This window comes from Borostomias antarcticus (assembly GCF_949987555.1).
Source record: "Borostomias antarcticus genome assembly, chromosome: 12".
NCBI lineage: Eukaryota > Metazoa > Chordata > Actinopteri > Stomiiformes > Stomiidae > Borostomias > Borostomias antarcticus.
The window spans coordinates 8,069,771-8,092,975 of NC_140245.1; positions in this window are offsets into that span (position 1 = coordinate 8,069,771).

Below are 23,205 nucleotides of genomic sequence, written 5' to 3' on the forward strand. Positions count from 1 at the left end.
TCTCATCTCCACAACACTCAGGAACGCTCAGGCGCTGGTCATCAGACTCTATAACAGCAATTGTACTTTTGCACCAATTTCTGTTCTGTGCGTAAATCCTGCTGTATCAGCATATCAAACCTGTGACTACTGTAAAATATGAAAGACCTGTAGAAGGTCATCAGCTGTTGTAAGCAAAGACGTACTGTACAGTAACAACACTTTGACCTTCACACGCCTGATAAGCACAAGAACTGATGTCACTCATACAATTTGACGGTGTGGCTGTGTAGGGCCGAGAGTGAGAGTGAGAGGGTGTGTGTGTGTGTGTGTGTGTGTGTGTGTGTGTGTGTGTGCGTGCGTGCGTGTGTGTGTGTGCGTGTGTGTGTGTGCCATAGGACTACAGTATCCCCCATAGGACCACAGTGTCCCAGGAAATGTCTTTTGTTGTCGTGACACTGAATGGGCGCCTCCTAAGGCCTAGACAATGGCGGGGGGGACAGAGAGAAAGGCCTCCGGCTTTGTCCGTCTGCGCCGCTGCTGCTCAGAACCATCAACGGGCTTCTAGCGGGCACCAGGTAAGACAGCAGGACGCCTGTTTGTCCCTCTGCCATTGGTCCAACGTGGCCTTTGTGGCGTCAACAACGGGATCGCTTGTTCCTCCGGGATTCACGGCGTCATGTGATGCGTCCGCCACCGCCTCGCCTTTAAGCACACACGTGCTCTTACTGTAAACAGCGTACAGTACAGCATACAGTACACTCCATGTTGTTGACCAAGCATTTTTTCTAATGGCTCTTGTGCTGTACAGGATGTGGTGTTTAAATGGAGGAGCTGAAAAAAGGGTTCAAGAAAACATTCTTCGGCTTAGAACGTGAATCAAATTTGAACTTTGAACTTTAATGTTTTCTCATCCTCGAATGACGGTATCAGCTTGTGAATACAGCGAGTGTGTGCCCTCAATCACATGTTGAGCCGGAGACACGACAGGCAGATAAAGTAAGGAGATCTTATTTCTACTGACTAATGTTCCATTGCGTAACGCCAGACCGGACCAGGTGACCGGCTGAGGTGCTGTCTTGCTGTTCAGCGCTGCGAGGTACAGTAGGTGATTACGGCCGGTCACACGGCCAAAAATGACGCAGTCAACGCCGGCGACAAACATAGAGATAAGCGTGGGTGCTTTAGACAGACTGGTTTTTATGAGGTCAGGCCGGGCCAATAACTTTTCTCTCCGTAAATGATGATCGTGTCCAAATGAGACGCGTCTGCGACCAGACTGGACGAAGCCGGTATTTTTTGGTTCCTCTTCCATTGTCATTAGCTGATCAACAGAGTCATGCTCACAAACACGCACATATGCAGTTAGTGTGAAACAGGGTATACCAGTCAGGCTTGTGGTTTGTTCTTCATCCAGACTGTCAGCTCAAGTCAGACCATGTTGTTGTTGCACTGTACCGCTGTTTCAAAACAAACTGTCTCACATTGCTACAGCGTCACATACTGAACACGCAAACCCTATTCACACTTTGGAGCCCCGCCCCCCCCGAAACCCTAGAGCCGGCCCTGAGTAAACCACAGTCACAATGACTGCTCCCCCATTGGGGATCAGGTTTTCTGACCGCAGGTTGTGGTGGACCAGAGCAGGACTAGAGCATGACTAGAGCATGACCAGAGCATGACCAGAGCATGACCAGAGCAGGACCAGAGCAGGACCAGAGCAGGACTAGAGCATGACCAGAGCATGACCAGAGCAGGACCAGAGCAGGACCAGAGCATGACCAGAGCAGGACCAGAGCAGGACCAGAGCATGACCAGAGCAGGACCAGAGCAGGACCAGAGCAGGACCAGAGCAGGACCAGAGCATGACCATAGCATGACCAGAGCAGGACCAGAGAAGGACCAGAGCAGGACCAGAGCAGGACCAGAGCATGACCATAGCATGACCAGAGCAGGACCAGAGAAGGACCAGAGCAGGACCAGAGCAGGACCAGAGCATGACCAGAGCATGACCATAGCATGACCAGAGCATGACCAGAGCAGGACCAGAGCAGGACCAGAGCAGGACCAGAGAAGGACCAGAGCAGGACCAGAGCAGGACCAGAGCAGGACCAGAGCAGGACCAGAGCATGACCAGAGCAGGACCAGAGCAGGACCAGAGCATGACCAGAGCAGGACCAGAGCAGGACCAGAGCAGGACCAGAGCATGACCAGAGCAGGACCAGAGCATGACCAGAGCAGGACCAGAGCAGGACCAGAGCAGGACCAGAGCAGGTAACCTGAGGCCTCACCCCCAGGTGTCAAGCAGCGCAGTGCAGGCGAGATGAGTCGGGTGTGGAGAGGAGGGTATGGATGAGGGACTCCGATTGTATACATTTTTAGAAAGACCACGGATGGTGCCCTTTACTAGAAGCGGCACTAACTGCACGCTAACCACTCTACTCTTCACCTGTGGCCTTGGTGGTCGATGGAACAGGGAGAACTGAATTAGTCGGTCGTGACGATGAAGAGGTAATGCAGCAGTGTGCGGACAGAGTGGTTGCATCAACACTGCGGGCGCCAACTGAATCCACTGTTTACATCCACATGAGCGATGTTGAACCACGCAGGGATTGCGTAATCTTTGCATGCACATACTCATCATCATTCTAGTGAACGGGCACATTCACACACATGCGTAAACACTGACTTTCATATTCATGTTTTTTGTGTGGCTGTAATGACTTTAATGAACGTCTTCTACTGCAACATTATATCGCATGCTAGTTCACTGTAATGCTGGAATGAACTGGGTTGTAGTTACATAATTGCCAGTTGTAGGTCAGGATTAGAAAGTCATTTTAGACATAAACTGACAGCCGAATCAATTGTTTTTGGAAAACACACACACACACACACACAAGCAGTATGAATGTGCACATGCACGCGCGAGCGCACTCTCACTCACACACACACACACACACACACCCACACACACACACACACACACACACACACACACACACACACAACATACATACATACATACATACATACATACATACATACATACATACATACATACATACATACATACATACATACATACATACATACATACATACATACATACATACATACATACATACATGACAAGTGGTATAGCTTCTTGTTCCCAGAGTAGGCTATGCCTCGCACGAGTCTTTTCCAATCTGTCGTGTTTTGTAACATTGTTTTGTCGAGTTCCACATTCTTAAAATACCCATACTTAGAGATTACAACACCGACAATGGATAAAAACACACAACCCAGCACTGCTCAGGGCTCCCTCTGACGCAAAGATTTACAGATGATTGCAAGAGGAAAAACTGTTCCATAACCCCCAACACACTCGCTGAGCCCTCCACTGAGATTAAGGCCTGATCATGCATCTTATGGTGGCGCGGCCGTCATACCATCTTATGGTGGCACAGCCGGAGTCATTCATCTGATGCAAGGCCCTAATCCTGCCCTAATCCTGTATTTTCCTCTGTGGAAAACGGTCGGATTGACCGATCTAATACATGCTACTCCTAAATGAGGCGCGGAGACTGGGGCGTTGCATACATCTAGGATTGTCATCATCGATGCGCATCAATCTCTCTAATCCCCGCTGAGTAATCAAAACAGATAGGAATGACGCAAGCTGCAAGTTCCCTGGCTCTTGGTGTGTGTCTTGGGGCTGGATGGAGTGATAGGACCACTGTCCCCAGGGCAGAGGGTTCTGGGAAGGGAGGGCTCAGAGATGAGGCTTTGGTGTTCAAACCCCACTTGGGTGTGACAAATGTTTGTGCACACTCCATTGGTGCTTGCCTGAAAGAAAGTACTTATGTGTTAAGCAGAAGCGAGAACTGAGGCACAGAAGTGACTCTCTGAAAGCTTTCTAAAATCAATATCACCCACACCCCTATTGCTATGTATATGAAGTGAAGCCGCGGCATCCCGAAGAACGAGCAGCGGCAAGGAACAAAGCTTTGACCTTTGACCCTGTGAAAGGCCACATTGTGTGAAAGAACTATGTCACATTTTTTCCTTTTGTACACAGAAATGTACAAGGCCTCGCCTGAACTCGGTGTCTCAAGTGAAACTATTTGGTCCACCCTCACAGTAGAGTTCTGACTGAAGGTTCTGACTTTGAAGACTGTTCTGACTGGACATACTGTTCAGACACGCTCAGTGTGTCACAAACCAAATAGAGAAAGTGCACATTAGAGTGAGAGGGCAGCTGTTTTTGAGGAGAGACTACGTCAATAGCAAGGTGAAAGGCGAAGATTACCGAGGTCCAGAGCAGGCCTAATCTCTCCGACAGATGTTTATCTTTTACCAGTGTGGTGATTCAAGGAGATTTAGCCAACTGCACTGCAGGCATTTCCATCAGTTCTCAGATATTAGTTCAATAATATGATCTAAAGACTTACGTATCTTTCATTGCACAGTACACAGTGTACATGGTCTACGTATCTTTCATTGTACATGGTATCCGAATCTTGTACAGTACATATGACAAATAAAGATTCTTGAATCCTTGAATCTTATAGGCCTATGTGAGTTTCCAATCAGTTATATAACATAGTGATTTCTTAGTGAAACAAGCGTTATGTTGCTTGTGACAGTGATAGTAGGCCTTCACCCTTCAGTACAGTTTAATCTGATATGATGCAACTGTGTTTCTTTTTGATTCACTCAAAATAAGATGTGACTCCTAGGGTGTGTGTCTGCCGGCAAGATGAATTTTAGAGCTGGCGTTGTTTTATCATTGTTTACGATGAGCTCTAGGGCTCTATAGAGACGAGAGCTAGTTTTTTTTGGCAATTGAAAAAAGTTGAACTTTTTGGGCTTGAGCGTAGGCTGTAAAAGGCTGTTCTGATGACAACAACGGTCAGTTTAACCGCAGAGACAGCGAACGTTAGCAGTAGCACAATGATGAACAAATCAAGTAGGCCTACAAACAATGTTGATAATGAGTCATAAATAATGTATAAATCATTTGTAAATGTTATACAAATTTAGTTATAAATGGTTTAATAATCATTTACAAATGTATACAAATGGTTTGTTCATGATTGGTTCATTATCTACTAATAGCTTACAAATGCCTTAACTGACCGTTATTATAAAGTGTTACCAATGTCATAAACAAACAATCATCGATTTGCTTGGATGATCTGCAAGCTATTACTTGCCAGAACAGTCCGATTTGAATAGCACTCAATGGAGTCTTTCTCCTGCTGTTTACTCCAGAAAACTGGTCCAAACTAGTGGGCAGGATTCCTGGAGCTAATTCTATCCAGGACCTGCATAACCTGTTGTGCTACTCATTCAAGATGCAATAGCACAAGAAAACCTTCCAACCAACCAGAGAAGGCACACACCCCCACTTGTTACATTCTTTGTATCGCTTAATATGGTTGGTGTAAACACCATGTGCAACTCATTTACTGTAACTGCTGAAGAATAGCACTCGTAAAGAGCTTTCTCCCAGCTTCCAGGCCTGGTTCTAGGGTGTGCACATTTGGGCATCGTCCAACATTTTGTGCCACCCACCCCAAATGATTATACTAATTCTTGTTAATATTGTTATTTCCACTGTAAATGAACATTTACGTGGAGGTGTCACCCTATGGCATTGTACCAATCAGTTATTCGTGTCCACTGGTGTGCCGACATGTGAGGCACTTTTGAGAAAGCTGATGTATAATTGTATGTGTCGTCTGGACGAGTCATGGAGGCTCTAGTCAGCCCTCTGAAAAGATCCTATCTGATCACATCTTGGCTTACACAGCCCTGGCGTAACAGCCTATACCCTTTTTAATGTAATTAATAATGTAATTTTAATTTTAATGTATACATGTGCATGGAGTATATGTATTTTGTATCTCTTTTTAATTTGTATCTAAATTTTATTTATTAAATTGTGTCATTCTTATATGTTGCTGATATGGACCAGTGTGTCTGCAATTAAGAATATATATATATAACTCCAACCTCCAAATCTGCCCAGATTATCGTCCAGTTCCTGGCTACGGCCCCAGGCAGGCTTGTGCACGGTGCTGAAGGTCCAGCGGTTGACCTTCAGTGGTCAACAGAGTTAGAGTCCTGGAGAGATGGGGCGCGACCCCAGGCAGCGGGGGGCAGGACGGAGGAGAGGCCCTACAGAGGCAGCACTGCATGGGACAGCGTCACTGACGTCACAGACCACTTCTTTTTTCTTGTCTTTTTTTCAAGGAGCTCTGTGAACAGTAGTGATTAATAGCTTGGTCGAGACCTATGAAGGAGAATCTGGTAACTATAACGCAGAGTTTTATTGATGTACTGTAACTATCTTGGCTTCCTGAGAAGATAATCGCTACAATAAAACAGTGATAAGACATAGCCTACTCCCTGAGCACAATATTGTAACTTTTATTGTAAACTTCACTCACACAGTTGATAAACCAGGACAGACATTGATTTTTTTTTTAAAGTGAGCATTTATCTAAGTATGTAAATAAATAAATAAATAAATAAATAAATAAATAAATAAATAAATAAATAAATAAATAAATGAATGAATGAATGAATGAATGAATGAATGAATGAATGAATAAATAAATAAATAAATAAATAAATAAATAAATAAATAAATAAATAAATAAATAAATAAATAAATAAATAAATAAATAAATAAATAAATAAATAAATAAATAAATAAATAAATAAATAAATAGGAAACTTATGGGAAGGTTCACCTGTGCATCTCAGCTTTGCAGAGATTGCGATGTCCGATTAAAAATTGGTCATGCTTGGTTGAAGGTGGTTCATGTTTGTGGGGTTTCTGCCTTTTTAGGGCCATAAACTTGCTCAAAACGAGCGATGCAGAATTCCTTGTGTGCAGAGTCAGAAGAGCTTTCATAAGCACCACATGCTCGCTCTGTCTCCTCGAAAAGGCTGACCTTGGCCTAAATACACCTCGTAGTGTCTCATTCTCTAGTTCTCTTGTCTGTGTTAACTTCCTCTTGTGCTGTTTCCATTTGCACGTATCCTTTGTCATTAAGCGGTGCTTAGAAGCAACAACAACGAAAACCACATCCATAAAGCCTGGTCAGTTCCTCTACTGTCACCTGGATCTGCTCCTCTTTCTTCCTGCATCCTCTTCACCCTGTACTCACTTTCTTTTGTTCAATAAACTCCCTAAACACACACACACTCACACACACGCACGCACACACACACTCACTCACAAACCGGGTCCCGAGCTGTCTGCCGTACCGTGGGAACCGCGCTGGTGTAGAACACGGCATTGTGGGGAAGGTGTGGCCAAGAGGGAACGCGGGATAAAACGGGGATTGTCCCTCGGAGCAGACCCAATTCATGGGTTTGGCACGCAGCGGTCCACTCCGTGTAACCTCACCCGGACCGGGCAGAACCAGGGCGGCCCTGAGGGACGGGGCCACTGAGCGGGTCGCCGGCTATGAGCGCCATTATCCACGATATCCAGCTACAGGCTCATAATGACAAGCTCGTTTAGCCGTAGCGTCTTAATTAAAAACGCCGATACAATGGTAACAACGGGCGCTCTATGTACCGGGGGAGGAGAACGAGGAGGGAGCAGGAGCTGAGGCCAGCAGGGACAGAGCTGGGATGGACCTGGCCCTGCTGACTCCGGTCAACGGAGAGAGGCCCTGACGTGATCCCCGGCAGTGACCTGCTTCCCATCTCCTCACCAACTCCACCTGACCACACTCAGCACTTTCTAACTTTATGAAAGGTGACTTTGAACCTGTGCCTTTTTAACCTCCGGCTCCACTTTCGTCATGCCACACATGACACTCACTGTGGAAGTTAATGCTTTATATGCTTGCCTCATTCAAGATTACGTAATGATATTTCGTTTCGGAAGGACACTTCCAAGCGGAAGGGTAAATCTAACTATATTGGGTAACTTAGACGTTGAGTGCTTCTCTTAAAACTGTTAAAACATCAGCTTTTGATTCCAGTGAGAGATTTGCATGGGATTGGTGGAAGGCAGTGGATTAACATGCAATCAAACAGAGACGCACGGTGCGTATTTAGGTCCATGTCTGTGATCTGCTGCAGGGCTCAGGGTGTGTGCGGTGTGTGTGTGTCTGTGTGTGTGTGTGTGTGGGAGGGGTGGGGGGGGAGGGTGTAGGAGGGGGAGGGGGATTCGAGGGGCTGGGGTGCCTTCGAATGGCCAACTCCATCACGGGTGAGAGTCTTAAACCAAATGTGACACCATGAAATATCACTTGGAGGCCCATTGTGTGGCTCCGTGATAATTAGGACTCCCAGCCTTGTTGGCCGTTACGTAAGAGGGGTTTGTTTATTCATAATGTGTCCAGTTTGTGTGCAAAGGCCCCCATTGGATCTCAATGGCTTCATTATCAGGGGCCCTAGCTGGTTAAAGCCTCTTTCAGACTTCAAACACAAGAGTCCTCTCTCAGCCCCGCGCACACTGATCTGGTGGTCTGCGAAAAATTGTGAAATTAAATTACGCTGGACGTGCGTGATGGGGTTTCGGGCGGACAGCGCGGCGTGAGGAGCTGTGAGAAAGTATTCACCGCGTCCACGCACGCGAGAGAGAGACAGACAGGACGACAGGACGGACCTGTCCCGGCAATAGTCCCCGAGTCCCCGTTCGCTTCAAATGTAGCACGCTACGTCGTTCTGGGGAAACACCTGAGCTCAGCTATGTTCCTGAAGGTGCTTGGTACGGGCCCAGACCAGCGTATCCCATCTGTGGTGGGAGAGCACCACGGAACGCCACACACACGCCCCGGCTGAGGACTCGTTACCGTTCCACTGACCTGTTTCACAGATCCGTTAGTTTCCGGTATGTTCTACGCACAGGCTCACTCAGGTGTTAGAGATGTGGAGAGGGAGAGGAGGGGGGGTGGGGGCATACAGCTGGGTTATTGTTCATGGTGTGAGGGGGGGGGGGGGGCGGCTGTACCGTGCAAAGCCTAATTTCAAGCTGTTTCCCATAAGCCTCTTAGACGGCAGCGCTCCCTGCACCAGTGGACACCAAGCCTGGTCTGGCAGAAGTGTGACCGGAAATTGAGGGTTCAAATCCCAATTTCCAGGCCACTGCAGCATGTCCCTGGATTGAATAGACTCGTCAGTGTTCGTCCCCTTGGAGAGAACATTCTGATAGCCAACGTCGGGTGGATGAGTATGAGCTGATACAGTGTTCTGTTTCAGACAATACCATTTTTGGTGCTAATCTGCTTTAGGAAAGAGAGACAATTGCCTTTCAATGTGTTATGTGGTTCAAGGGATTCAGTTGGAAATTTCACTCTGAGTGCTCTCCTATCACAGACACACTCTACAGTTTTATACTCCCCTCTCTCTCTCTCTCTCTCTCTCTCTCTCTATCTATCTCTTTCTCTCTCTCTCTCACACACACACACACACACACATACACACACTCAAAGACACACGCACACACACACGCACACACACGCACACACACGCACACACACTCTTCTCCTCTACCTCACATGCTCCATGCCTCTCCAACGCCAGGTGCATCATCGCGAATCGTAAATCATTCCGCACACACTCAACCACTGATCGGCTCATCTCTGGTGTCGGAGCGCTAAGATGGCTGATCGTCTTTGGCCTTGACTGGGAGCTGGAGAATGAAGCTCCAGTAGCAGATGTCTGAAACACTCTCAATCCCCCCCCCCCCCCCCTCTCTCTCTCTCTCTCTCTGCCTCTCTCCTTCTCCCTTCCGTGCTCATGCATTATGTTGTCTTTATTGATTTATTGAGATGTTATGTCATGTAAAGTTTTAATCTTAGTGTGACTGATTCTCCTCTCACGCACGCACGCGTTTGGACTTGTATTTCGCCTGTTTGCCATGATGACAGCCAACATATCCATCTGTTTATCAGGATGCTCGACAGGGAATGATTGAGGAAGTCAGCCATCGCAATCAAATGAGTATCATCAATAAATATCGGACAATGTCAATAAATATCGGACATTAAACCTGACAGAAAATGATGTGATGTACATTATACTGTTTTTATAGTTGCTGACAGGCTGTCTTTGGACAAGCACGGGAACCGTTAGGGCGTGCTCGTGAGCAATGAAATGATTGGCTATGAAAATATCCTCATAGCTCCAGTATACTGTATGTGTTAGGAATAAGAAGAGCCCATCCTTTTGTCTATGGGCATCAATGGAGGTCTCTTAGCATCTCTCTGATGCTGACATCACCGTCACACTGGCGGTGTCACAAGGCACAAGGCCATATGTCAATCAGGGGCATGAGTGACACTGTCACCGGGAACTGCCTTCCTGGCTTCTATCAGGGCTTTGATCTCCTTGGAGAGGGTGGGTGCGGCGTGGGACACGGACAGGGGGTTACACAACGCCCCGCCGCGTACGACGCCCTTCGGCGAGTGACACCCATGACTAGCCGAAATTGTGCGGTCTACTTTCGGAAACTGTGTGATCTACAACATTCTTGTCACTGTGTGAGTGTGATGTCATGGTATAGTCTTATCAGGAGAAGCAGGTGTGTGTGCTGTATTTCGTTGGTTTTTGTACGCGATTGACCTTTATTCAACCTGGGGTGTCGACAGAGAGCATATATCACTATATGAGCGTGTGTGTGTGTGTGTGTGTGTGTGTATGTGTGTAAATAGTGTTTCATGAAGAAAGGCGGCTGCTTCTCACTGGTCAGCGATGTGGAAACCTGGGAAACAGCTGTTAATCATGTTCCTAATGTCATCCCAGCCATTCTAAATACGGTCTGGTGATGGCTGGTGATAAAGGACTCATTCACTTTACTTTCACACCATACAATGTATTGAACTCCTGGAGAATTCATAGCTGAGAGCTTTATTCATATGTTTTTCAAATTAAAAAGGTTTTATTGGGGGGATCATCGTGACAAAAAGTTGTTTTTTGTTCTGTTTTGTTTTTACAGAACTAAGATTTACTTCCTAACCTACAATTATACACACATTGGGCACACACATAGCTTTGGTTGTTCAAGTCCTCAAGTGACACACCTTTACAGAACGAACAGCTGCTGGTACAATGGGGCCATTAGAGCCAGTCTGTCTGGTCCTCCGCCTTGTTCTCGGTCACTTCGCCAACACTTCACAATAATGTCCGGGTTTTATGTTTCAGGAGTCCTTTTCTCTCCTCTTCCCTCGGTCGGGCCAAGAAGCGATTACTGCTGACGAGGGGCACCAGTAAATGCAATCAGATGGTTGGATTACGAGCTGTTGTAAAGGGAGCAGCGGACGAGGACAGCGCCTTGTGTGCGAACGGAACCGTCCGTACTTCCCCAGCGCGGATCGCACCGCAATAAGAGCCGTAACTTGACCCGGCGAAGCTTTACGAGGGGCAGGGCATGGTCAGAGGCCCCGATGAACCGGTGCCCTCTCTTACAGAACCACGGGGTACATCGGAGACACATAAGACAAGGCGTTCCGCGAAGTCTGAACTCGTTGACTCGTTGGCATGTTGGTTCATTGTGGCGAATGCCCAGACAGGGTCATAGGTGTCAGTCACCCGACCTTCTTTGTTACAGGCTGCTGTAGGAGACAATTCTGGGCTAAATCTGACAGCTGATAGACCTGCTCCAGATTCTCTGCCTATCTAAATATGACACTGTTTTTTAAAAATAGGTCAGAACAACATGGACACACACACACACACACACACACCTTCACACACAGTAGGCTACATACATATATACATATACACATACTCCCATACACACTGTACAGACATACATTCACTCACTCTCTCTCTCTCTCTCACACACACACACAGACACACAAACATACACACACTCACTCACTCACACAAACACACACACACACACACACACACACACACACACACATACACACTCTCTAGCTCTCTCTCTCTCTCTCTCTCTCTCTCTCTCTCACACACACACACACACACACTCTCTCTCTCTCTCTCTCTCTCTCTCTCTCTCTCACACACACACACGCACACACACACACACAATCTGTCTGCATGTCACAAGCCCTCCAGGGATTTACAGGGTTGACCAGGATAGTGGGGATTATGTCTTGTTGCAAACACCTCCTGTTCTAATCCAACACTGTTTTCAGACTGCGTTTTGTGTTTCATGTCATCCCGTTGTTCAACTGAAGAATTCCACTCAGCTCAAAAGAGAGTCAATGATATCTGGTAAATGGATGCGTGCGTAGGTAGGTAGGCTGGTACGTACGGAGTATAATAGGATGGAATCAACTGCAATACAATAAAAATAGATCTTGTCAAGTGCTGACTCAGCATTGGGGCCAAACAAGGATCTTGGTGACGTGAAGCCAGGGCGAGACACGTAGGAAGGAAGTTGACATAGGCCTACGCATATAGGCACACCCAAGATAACCACATCGGTTCACCACGCGTGTGCGTGTGTGTGTGTGTGTTTGTGTGAGTGCGTTTCTGTGTGTGTGTTTGTGTACCACGTCATGTTTTTTGCCACCCAGTGGAAACACACTTCAGCTATGCAGGTAATGCTGCTTTGAATGACAGCAACCACATTGCTAGTCAAAGGAAAGTTGGACAGTTTTCCTCAGGTCACATCTGCTCAGGGTCTGTTGCCTAGCAACTCAGACTAGCGCTGGACATACGCTTACCTCACACGCGCAGCTACACACCATAGCTTCCTCACTTAGGCCGTTAATGACCAATTGAGTGACCAGGATTAGCAAGAATTGTATGAGATTACAACTGCTGGATTGTGTCTTGTCTCAGAGGTTTTCTTTGGTGGTGGAGCATGTTCAAGGTTTGTTATGTAATGTAATTGGCGCCTCACAAGTTTCCGCTCCCATTTACAGTGTAGGCGGGTCTCCTTGAGCTGTGTGGTTTTACTGTACATCATCGTCCTTAAGAGAGCGTACAGTACAAGTGCTAAACCTGTTAAAATCTCATAAAAACATTTAAAGGTCCCAGGAGTATTTAACATTTAAGCTTTGACCTACCTAAACTGGTAAGAAATTATCCGGCGTGTGGGATTAAGTGGCAATTACTTTCCCGAAAGAATGCCAGAGCTGGACACAGTGATCATTAGATTTACGTAGTCCAAAGAACCTTGTTGGAACTACTCTGTCTCTAGGGTTCAGGGAGCCCCAAGCGGAAATGGATTTTAAGGCCCCCCCTTGGAGAAAGGTAGTCACTATTCACCGTATTTGACTGTAATGAGCCTTTGAGTAAAGCTATTGATGAGTTCGACCACTGCCCATCTCTCTGGACAGAGTGGAGCAACCACACATCTCTCACACGCTTTGCTCATATCCTCTTGATTAGACAACAACAGCAGCAGACAAACGTGAATACAAATGTGTTCAAGGCAACAAATCGCAGCTATGGTGAAAAATCACATATAAACAAAGAGAAATGTTTGTTTGTTTTACCAGCTGGCCGACGGGGCCCCACACACAGCATGAGGTCTATGTGTACATAGCGCTGGACCTCCAGACCACAAAACGACAGCAAGGGACACAAACTTTTCAGGAAACTTGGAAGGACAAAAACAATGCTTTAAAAACTAAAACTAAAAACTAAAACTATAAACTCAATAGAAATGTTTTGTTCCTCCTCAGGTGAAAGCCCTGGAGATATGATATAAAGAAGATGGCCTTGCTCTTGCCGGACAACGATGCCTGTGATGATGCAATGACTTTTCAACAACGTGTGATATTCATCTTTTATACGAACAAATGGCATAGTACAGCTCTCCCAGATAGCAAGCGGATCTGGGCCATATACAGGCCAGATCTGGCCCTTGTGGCTTAGTTCCGGCCCATATATCGCCTAGAATTATTACACATCCGCTTGCTATCTGGGCTAGATCTGTAATTTGAGACTGAGTGTGTGTTCTAAATCCAGTTCTCTCAGTAGCTGGGGTGGGGTATTTAATCAGGACCAGACGGTAAAGCCTCTAGTGCAAATCTGATGACTCAGACCCCCTCTCTTTCCTCTGCTCTGGTCATGTCTGGTTGACCGGCTGGTGATGGGTGCTGACTGGCGTATTTCCCTTTCTAAAGCCCTCTACATCCTCCTTGCCTCTGAGAAGGAAGGGGGGAACCCTGCAGTCCTCATCCGCAGTCCTCATCCGCTGCGCACGCATAAATCTCCACTCTGAAAAACTGCCCCTTTGAGTTTTTGGAACTCTCAACGCCAGCCTAGAAGGCACCACCCCGTGGTCTCGCACCCTCGCCCATCTCCTCCCCAGCGGACTGAGGAAAGGGATGTAGGACAATGGCCGGCGCGGTCTCCTTGCTCCTGTCCATCCAGGATGTTGTTCTTTCTTCTTGTTGGGGGTGGCCTTGCCCAAACCCTGGGGTGAGGAGCGGGGGGTGCTACGATGTGACCCCGTTGTGGCGGCACAGGAACAGCGCGGGCCAGGATGAGGGGAGGGGAGGGGGGCAGGGATGGGTGGTCGCTGGCGGGGGTTGTTGTACATGACAATGGCGAGCCTGTCCGCAGCAGGCCCCGGGTTGCATAAAGGCCTGATTATTCCCTCGTCTTGGCAACACAGCAGAGTGGACAGACAGTGGACTCAGTATCCCCCCCCTCCACCCCCCCCTCCCGCCGCTCTGGGGGCCGTCCTCGCGTCTCCGCCAAGGCGGAACAATTTAGAGGGGGGGGAGCTCTTGTGCTTGGAGAGGCACTGTGGGAAAGTCATTAAAGTGAAAAGCATCTCCCCTTTTTATGCCTTTCTAAGGGACTCCTGGAAGACGGAGCCCGTGAGGCCGGCGATGGTATTGAGCGTCGACGCGGCCTGTCTGCCCCCGTCACTGCCCCGCACGGTGATGCCCGCTGCCATGGCAAAGTGGCCTTGTTTGTCAGAACGGCCCCTGGGGAGGCCCTTCCGCTACCCCACAGGTGGCCCTGGTCCACCCGCCAATCCCTAAATCAGCCCTTTCTAACACCAGGGCAAGAAAAGAGCTCTCGGTGTGTTGGATGGATCTAATGGGAGGCTGGTGGTTGTTTTAGTTAGTACTGTGAGTGTAAGAGGGAGGATTGTTGTAGCACTTCTCATCTCTTCAAGAAGTACTACAGCGATCCTCCCTCTTAAGCACCTATTGTATTTAGATTGCTATTCTTGCACTTTGCCTTCAGCACTAGATTATGCTCTTAGTCACTTGTTTTAGAAAGGAGATGCACTTGTGAGTTCTGGCAAGTAGTAGTACATTGGCTTTTCCTACGTTAAATGCAATTATTGCTAAATGAATGTAATATAATGTAATGTAATGTAATGTACTGTGGATAATGTAATGCAATGTAGATAATGTAATGTAATGTACTGTGGATAGTTTCTGATGGTGGCACCCACACAGACACACACACGTGCGCGCATGCACACACACACACACACACACACACACACACACACAGGCAGGCACACACACACACACACACACACACACACACACACACACACACACACACACACACACACACACACACACAGTGTGGCAGAGTCCACCAAAGATCACCGAGTCATCATTTATTTAAAAAAGCCAGACAAGCACCTGTTACACAACACTGGGAGGTTTGGATCCTACGAGAGGCAGAGGCCTACATCTCACTTGATCAGCGAAGTTAGAAGCTGTCTCTTGTTACTGTCTGCTACTGTATGACTGTATAATCTGTCAGGTTCAATGCTGTTGTAATGTGGTTATGGCCGAGTGAACATTTACAGATGATTTACCTAAATAGCTACTTAGACTACTCAGAAGTAGAATATTGTTATTGCTTAGTAGCCTAAACACAGTAGGCTATATATAAATATATTTTTTTACAAAAAAATAATGAACAGTTGTGGGTTTAAGATATACAAAGGGAAATAGATACAGTAGATAGATAGATAGATAGATAGATAGATAGATAGATAGATAGATAGATACAGTAGATAGATCGATAGATCGATAGATCGATAGATAGATAGATAGATAGATAGATAGATAGATAGAGAGAGAGAGCTCGAAATGCTCACTAGCTCACTCTTTTATTTTTGAAATGACATTTTGGTTGGATGTTTTGGACATTCAGCCATTTAACCTTGAAACGATGAGAGCAACTTCCACATCCCAGTTGCACCACTACAGTAAACAAACCAGAACTGGTCTGAAGCGGTCTGTCTCCTCATTGTTTCTGCAGTTATTTAAGCGACAGAGACCCCTGCTGGTCCGTAGCAGTACCACATGTTGTTTACATCAATCTCCCTGCACCCCAGGAAACCCAAACATGCCAAGACATGAAGTGGTACATTTTGTTCCCGAAGGTAAACTTACAGGTTATCGTTTTGCTAACCACCAATTATCTTAGAACATTGATTGCCAAAGGTGTCTTCAATTTGGAAATAGGCCAACAGTTATCCTTTTCCATAAGAGATTGCTCTCTTGCCAGCCCAGCATGCATGAATGTCACAGCTGACATTCAAGCATGCAGGTGCACCATGCTGCCTAGTCTGGTTGGACTTCCGTACTGACTGTTTGCTTTGAGACCACACTTAAATATTAGCACAATGCAGTTCTATTTTTGGCGAACACAGCGATTTTTTGGAAGCGGTGTACCTTCAGCGAACGATAACATTCTAGGAGAGGTCACAGAACCCCAGGCTGAGATAACTCCACCTTCCCTTCACCCTGGCTCTCGTTTCCTTCTCCCAGGGTCCACCTATAGACTGCTGAAAGGGAGGTTATGCAACAGTCCCGGCCACTTGAATAAACTGGTGTTTAATGGGAGTGAATGGAGGGGCTACTGATGTTTTGTCAGCGGTCATTGGTATTCAGAGCGCTGTGGCGTTAGCCTTTAAGACCCCTCTGCTGGAGGGATCCAAAATCCTCAGCATCTTCGCTCCCAGATCTGTGGGGGGCTTTCTTCTCCGTGACCCCCCCCCCCCCCCCCCCAGAGCTTGTGTGATGGAGAGACCAACAGTAATGGCCCCCATGCAAACCAAGCTTGGGCAGAGCGGTACAACTCCATCATAACAGTCCGCACTCTCTATTGGGGAGTTTAGCACGCTTTATTCAAGATTCAAGATCTGTTTTATTAGCCATGTATATGATACACACATACTAGGAATTTTACTTGGGTTGAAGCATACACTGTTGCAGATGGGGACAGGACTGGACCGGACAATACAAAGACATGACAGTGTAAAACTTTAGATAGGCATGTGTCACAGGACTAGAATGTATGTAGTCCTACTGTATATGGTGTTGTCATACATACCCTAACTCATACTGAGCACCTCAGCCAGAGAGATCTGTGTGCACTAGAACTACGGGAACCAAGGAACAAACACAGAGATACATTCATCACCCTTGTAATTTACTCACCACAGACTATGGATTCACAATGAGGGCATAATCAATGATCTTTCTTGTCAGGCTTCTTAAAGGAGACCCGGCCTGAATCAATACAACCAAGCCGCCATAGTAGATGGGTGTATACAATGTAAAATGTGAATATTATCTGTATTTTTCAGCACTAGAATTGGGTCCCCACCGGACAGGCAAAGCCTCCTGTTCTACACGGTCTTTCTTATAATGTGGAGTGAATTGGGTTGAGGTTACGTAACCACTGTCTGCCCCCACAGAAGTTCAGCAGCTAGTCTTCCCCTAATCTCTTCTGCTTGGTTACTCTCCTTCCCCCTCCCCTCCCTGACTCATTCAAACTGCAGAGGAACACTCGCACACAACCGAGCGACACACACGCGTATGCACACACATCGCGCGCACGCACGCACGCACGCACACACGCACACACACACACACACACAAATGCAGAACATTGGAATCCAGCCGCTGCTCTCCGGTTTAGGGCAGACTGGAAGTCCAAGGTCCTCAGCATCCTCACGTGTGTGTGTGTGTGTGTGTGTGTGTGTAAGTGAGATAGAGAGAAAGAGAGAGAGAGAGACAGAGTGAGAGATAGAGGAAGAGAGAGAGAGATAGAGAGAGAGAGATAGAGAGAGAAAGAGAGAGCAGCGAGTCTTTTCAATACTACTACTACTACTTCTACTGCTACTACTACTACTACTATTACTACTACTACCACTACTACTACTACTACTACTATTACTACTACTACCACTACTACTACTACTACTACTACTACTACTACTACTACTACTACTACTACCACTACCACTACTACTACTACTACTACTACTACTACTACTACTACTACTACTACTATTACTACTACTACTACTACTACTACTACTACTACTACTACTACTATTACTACCACTACTACTACTACTACTACTACTACTACCACTACTACTACTACTACTACTACTACTACTACTACTACTACTACTACTACTACTACCACTACTACTACTACCACTACTACTACTACTACTACTACTACCACTACTACTACTACTACTACTACTACTACTACTACTACTACCACTACTACTGCTACTACTACTACTACTACTACTACCACTACTACTACTACTACTACTACTACTACTACTACTACCGCCGCCCCCCCCCCCCCCCACACACACACACACACACACACATTGTACACACAGTACATAACACTGCTCATCCACCACACTACACTATGCACACACACTGTACACTCACCACACTCCATTCTGTATATAGTATGTATATTGCATGTGTGTCTCCCTTTAAAAAAAATCACAATTTGCACATTGCACTGTGTTTTGTTTGGACTGTTTTATGTATTTTGTATTTGCACTGTTTTCCTACTGTTTTGCACTGTCATGTCTTTGCACTGTCCTGTCATGTCCTGCACCCTGTCGTATGTCGTCTACAACAGCTTAACCCTAGTCAAACTCCTAGTATGTGTGCATCATATACATGGCTAATAAACACATCTTGAATCTACTAAAGTCTGCACATAATGGGACAGCCCCAGCATCAGAGAATGGACTTGGTCAATGATAATGGTATTCATTCCTGCCATTAGCCTACATAACAACTATCATTTATTACAATATGGGCCCTCTGATGGCTCATCCTTGCTCTGTCTCAGGAGCAATCTGCTCTCAAACAATTTTGTTTTTGTTTTTTATGTACTGGTCACCTTGACCAACTAAACCATGACTGGACGATCAGCTTGTAGCTTTACAGGGGAGCCTCACCTATAACCTGCTCAACTACGCCATGGCAGTAAATCATTTGCTATGTCAAACTCCAGCCGGCTGATCATTCATCTTGGTTTATGACCTGCTGACCCAAGGCCAGGAGGCAAAGGATGATGCAGGAAGTGTGGCCCCCTGGGTAATCTATATTTTTTGGTTATGGCCCATAAGCCAGGAAACCATGTGTGGAGGTGGGACATGGTGGCTGGGTAGTCAGAGGTCATGGGGTTATTTCACTCAGTAACTAAAGATCTGTGTTAAACTAGAATTCCAGGGTATCTAATCTCAAGAGTGAATTATTATTGAAGAACCAGTAAAATACACTATGCACAACAACAGAAGGTTGTAAGTGTTAAAGTGGTAGTTAAAAGAATGAGGTTGATTTCAATTCAGAAATGTAAAAAACTGCAAGCTTAAGTCTGCTAATGCAGCATGCATCGAAGTGTGACTTCCTGAATACAGTGGCAGGACTTCAAATAAGGCTCTGAATCAAAGTGGAAGTGTCTTGAAGAACGTGGTGGACTTTATCAGTAGCTCAAACAGTAGGAGATTCAGGTACACTAGGCCTCTGCAACGGCTCATCAATGTAAACGGTCCCTGATCGACCTCATATAGATAACACAGGATAATCAATACTGTTATCTTCATGCAATTTGTCCTTGATGCAATCAGTTGAGAGCGCTATTAAATCAGAGACAAATTATTATCGTTAGTAACTTGCCTTTTGAGTATATTAGGCCTAATGTTGCTCTTGTAACAACCTATTTAAAAATGCATGTGAAATCATGCAGCATAATATGGTCAACTCTATGTTCCCACATACTATTACAGAAGCTCTTCAGGAAGTTGTCCAAACAGAAGCTGTATCATCCAATTACAGATAAGAACATAGCATTTAATTGTGTAATGCATCTTGAATCACAAGAGGTCATATACACCTTTAATACCATGACATCCATCCATGATTTTTTTTTATGTAGCCAATTTTCTCACATCACCCCCTCTCACACAGACACCCTGAGGAACAGACATTTATTTGTGCTCTGCTGGCATCTGTTGGTTTCATACCAATGAACAGTTACACAATTTCACTTTCAAGCACAGTGGAGTAATAGCGCCCTCTGGTGGCAGTGAGCACTTATAGCGAAGGGGGCACATGCATCTGGAATGGCAATAGCCTACAAATGCAATGCAATAGCTCAGGAGCTAGAGTGGCCGGCTGGGGATCGCAAGGACCCCGGTTTGATCTCAACTCCCGGCATTCTGCCAAAGTGTCCTTGAGCAAGACACTGGATCCCAAAACCGCTCACATGCGGCACGCTGGCATACTATCTAATACTGTCACCTCACACCAACAAGGTCTCCGAGCTTTTCTGTGCGGAGTTTGCAAGTTCTCCCCGTGTTCGCAGGGGTTTCTTCCAAAATAACCCAATACAAAAACATGCAGAAGAACAGATACTCTTCAGTCCGTCCCCTGATCAAGACCTGGCCTGAGCACATGGATTCCTATGAACGATGGCCGCCCACTGCTCCTGGAGGAGGACAGCTCGGATGGGAGAAATGCAGGGAACAATTCCCACCGGCGACACCTGGGGTTGCATGTGTATGTTGTGTCGCCGCTCACTCTGTAATGTGTGTCACCGTGTGGCCAAGTAAAGAACCCCCCGTCTCTAAAAAGTCTCTAAATAATTAATGTAGAATAGCTACTACACATATATATATAACAAATGCAACAAGTAGCCTACTAATGATCTAGTAGCCTAATAAATGAGTAAAATCACGATGTCATTGATCAACCATGACACCCCTTATCAAAACTGATTATGATGTCATAGTGCTTTGAGTGCCGCTAAGGTGGAAAAGCACTATATAAGTGCAGACCATTTACCATTTTACCATTTACATAGTGTCATCAGCATCTTTACTATTGAAATGATGTTGTGTTTTAATTGAAAATACATTTAGCTACCATCAGCAAAGCTGCGCAATTCAAAATAGCTCATGGATATCTTCTGTTATCTTCTGAATGCTCAGTCCCTCTTCCCCTCCCTGAACGTGGATGTCCTCTGTCATCCTAGCAGGCCGGATATCGAGGTAGCTCTCTGCAGACGCACGCTCAGCTTCCTGGTGGTCTATGTGCTCTTGGTGATAGGACTGATCCTTCTCTTTGGCGTCGCCCCCGTGGTGGTAACGGCGTTCTCTGCGCTGAGAGAGAGCCGGACCTGCTGTCTGCCCAGACCCCTGCGGACGCTCTGGAGGCAGGCGCGTAGGCTAACCTGCTGGGGGCGCGGGAGGCCGAGGGGCTCCAGGTGGGTGCCCCTCCCCAGGGAACCTCTCCCTGCGGCTGCCAGGGCGCACCGGCGGAGAGGCCGGAGGTGCGTCAGCAGGTACGAGGGCCCCATCTGCGTGCTGACCCTCGGGAAACCGACGCCGCGAGAGACAGACCGACACCACCGTCGAGGGGGAGGAGGAGGGGCGACCAGCCAGCGAGACGTGGCGAGGGACCGCCCCCAGGATCACGTTGACAAGAGGGAACAAGGCGCCGGAGACGTTCCCGCCCCCAGGAACCGACAGACCTGTCAGAAAGGAACACACTCTCGGGAGCGCAGCCAACCAGCCGCCAGAAACGGACAATACCATCGCGAGAACAGCTGAGAGGTCAAGAGCAGTCAGCTGTTGCTGACAAGAAATGATATTGGAGATAGGCGATAGACATCCATAAACAATAAACAGTTTGTTGTCAATTTTGTAAGAGCATTTTATTGATTTTAGATGGTTCATTGTGTGGTTTATCTTCACAAAAATAATTGTCAAAAATGTTTAAGAACATTTTGAAATATGGCTGACATTGATAGTTTACATACATCTATACTTTATACATATTCTCTGACAGGCCTGGTGCCTGAACGTGAACAGCTGTCTCTGTCATCCCTCTGTCATCTCATCTTTATCGCCCATGTTATCTTTCTTCCAGGTAATGATCAAAATTCCACACAGCTAGAGTTCATGCAAAATTGTGACAAATTGTGTGACATTGCAAACAGATCACTTGAAAACAAGTGAAAACTAAATATTTTTCCTTAGTTAAGTTGGAATTGCACTAATTGAAATAGCCCTAATTGGTTTGATCCTGAGATCTCAATCTAAGGCAGCATTCGTTTTTAAGGACTATAACTCTCTCATTCTATAAGTCTCCTTGGCCACTTAAATTTGGAATCGGTAGAGAGAGGATCACAGTGACGGGAAACAAAGATATGGAGTTTACATAAAAAAAACACATGTAGCTACTTGTACAACTCTTGGCTGGCTCGTGCAATCCCCCGTTGAGGTTGAATAGAACATTTTCTTTATCTGATTCTGTACACAACGTCAAAGCATTTCCACTTTTCAAAACATTTCCACTTTTCAAAACATTTCCACTTTTCAAAACATTTCCACTAAATCAGAGTCCATGATGTAAGATGTTCATATTTAGATGTTAATATTCAATACAGGTTAAGTGGAAAACTACCATAGCAAGCATGAGCAGAATGTATAAATTAAGCAAATTGGGGTCGACCAACCAGGATGCAAATATCATCACTTTTGTCACAGATACTGTACATACAGTAGGGCAGCATACAACATGTGCAGCCATTATGCATTTGGACAGAATGGCAGTGAGTGCTGAGAAACATCAATAGATCATTCATTAGAAATGCAGCAACTTCAATAACTCTACTTCCTAGAATTTGAGAGTTGGGTAAAATGTTAATAGTGACAGTGCTAATGTTGGCCTGGAGACAATAATATAGCACATGAAAACCCACAGTGATGAACAATCCACCAATGCTGTCATGCATAAGAACAATGCACACACACACATGCAGACACACACACACACGCACACACACACACACAGTACATTATCATCCGTCCAAGAATGGTCCGCAGTCATGAACATAGTTTGACGCTCTTGTCCACTCCAGATTGGTCCGCTGAAGAAAAATGTAAATGCCAAGAAATTGACCTTAGTGTCTTAGTTCCTTCAGCTGTGATTATATTGCACAGGACCTCTTAAAAATCAT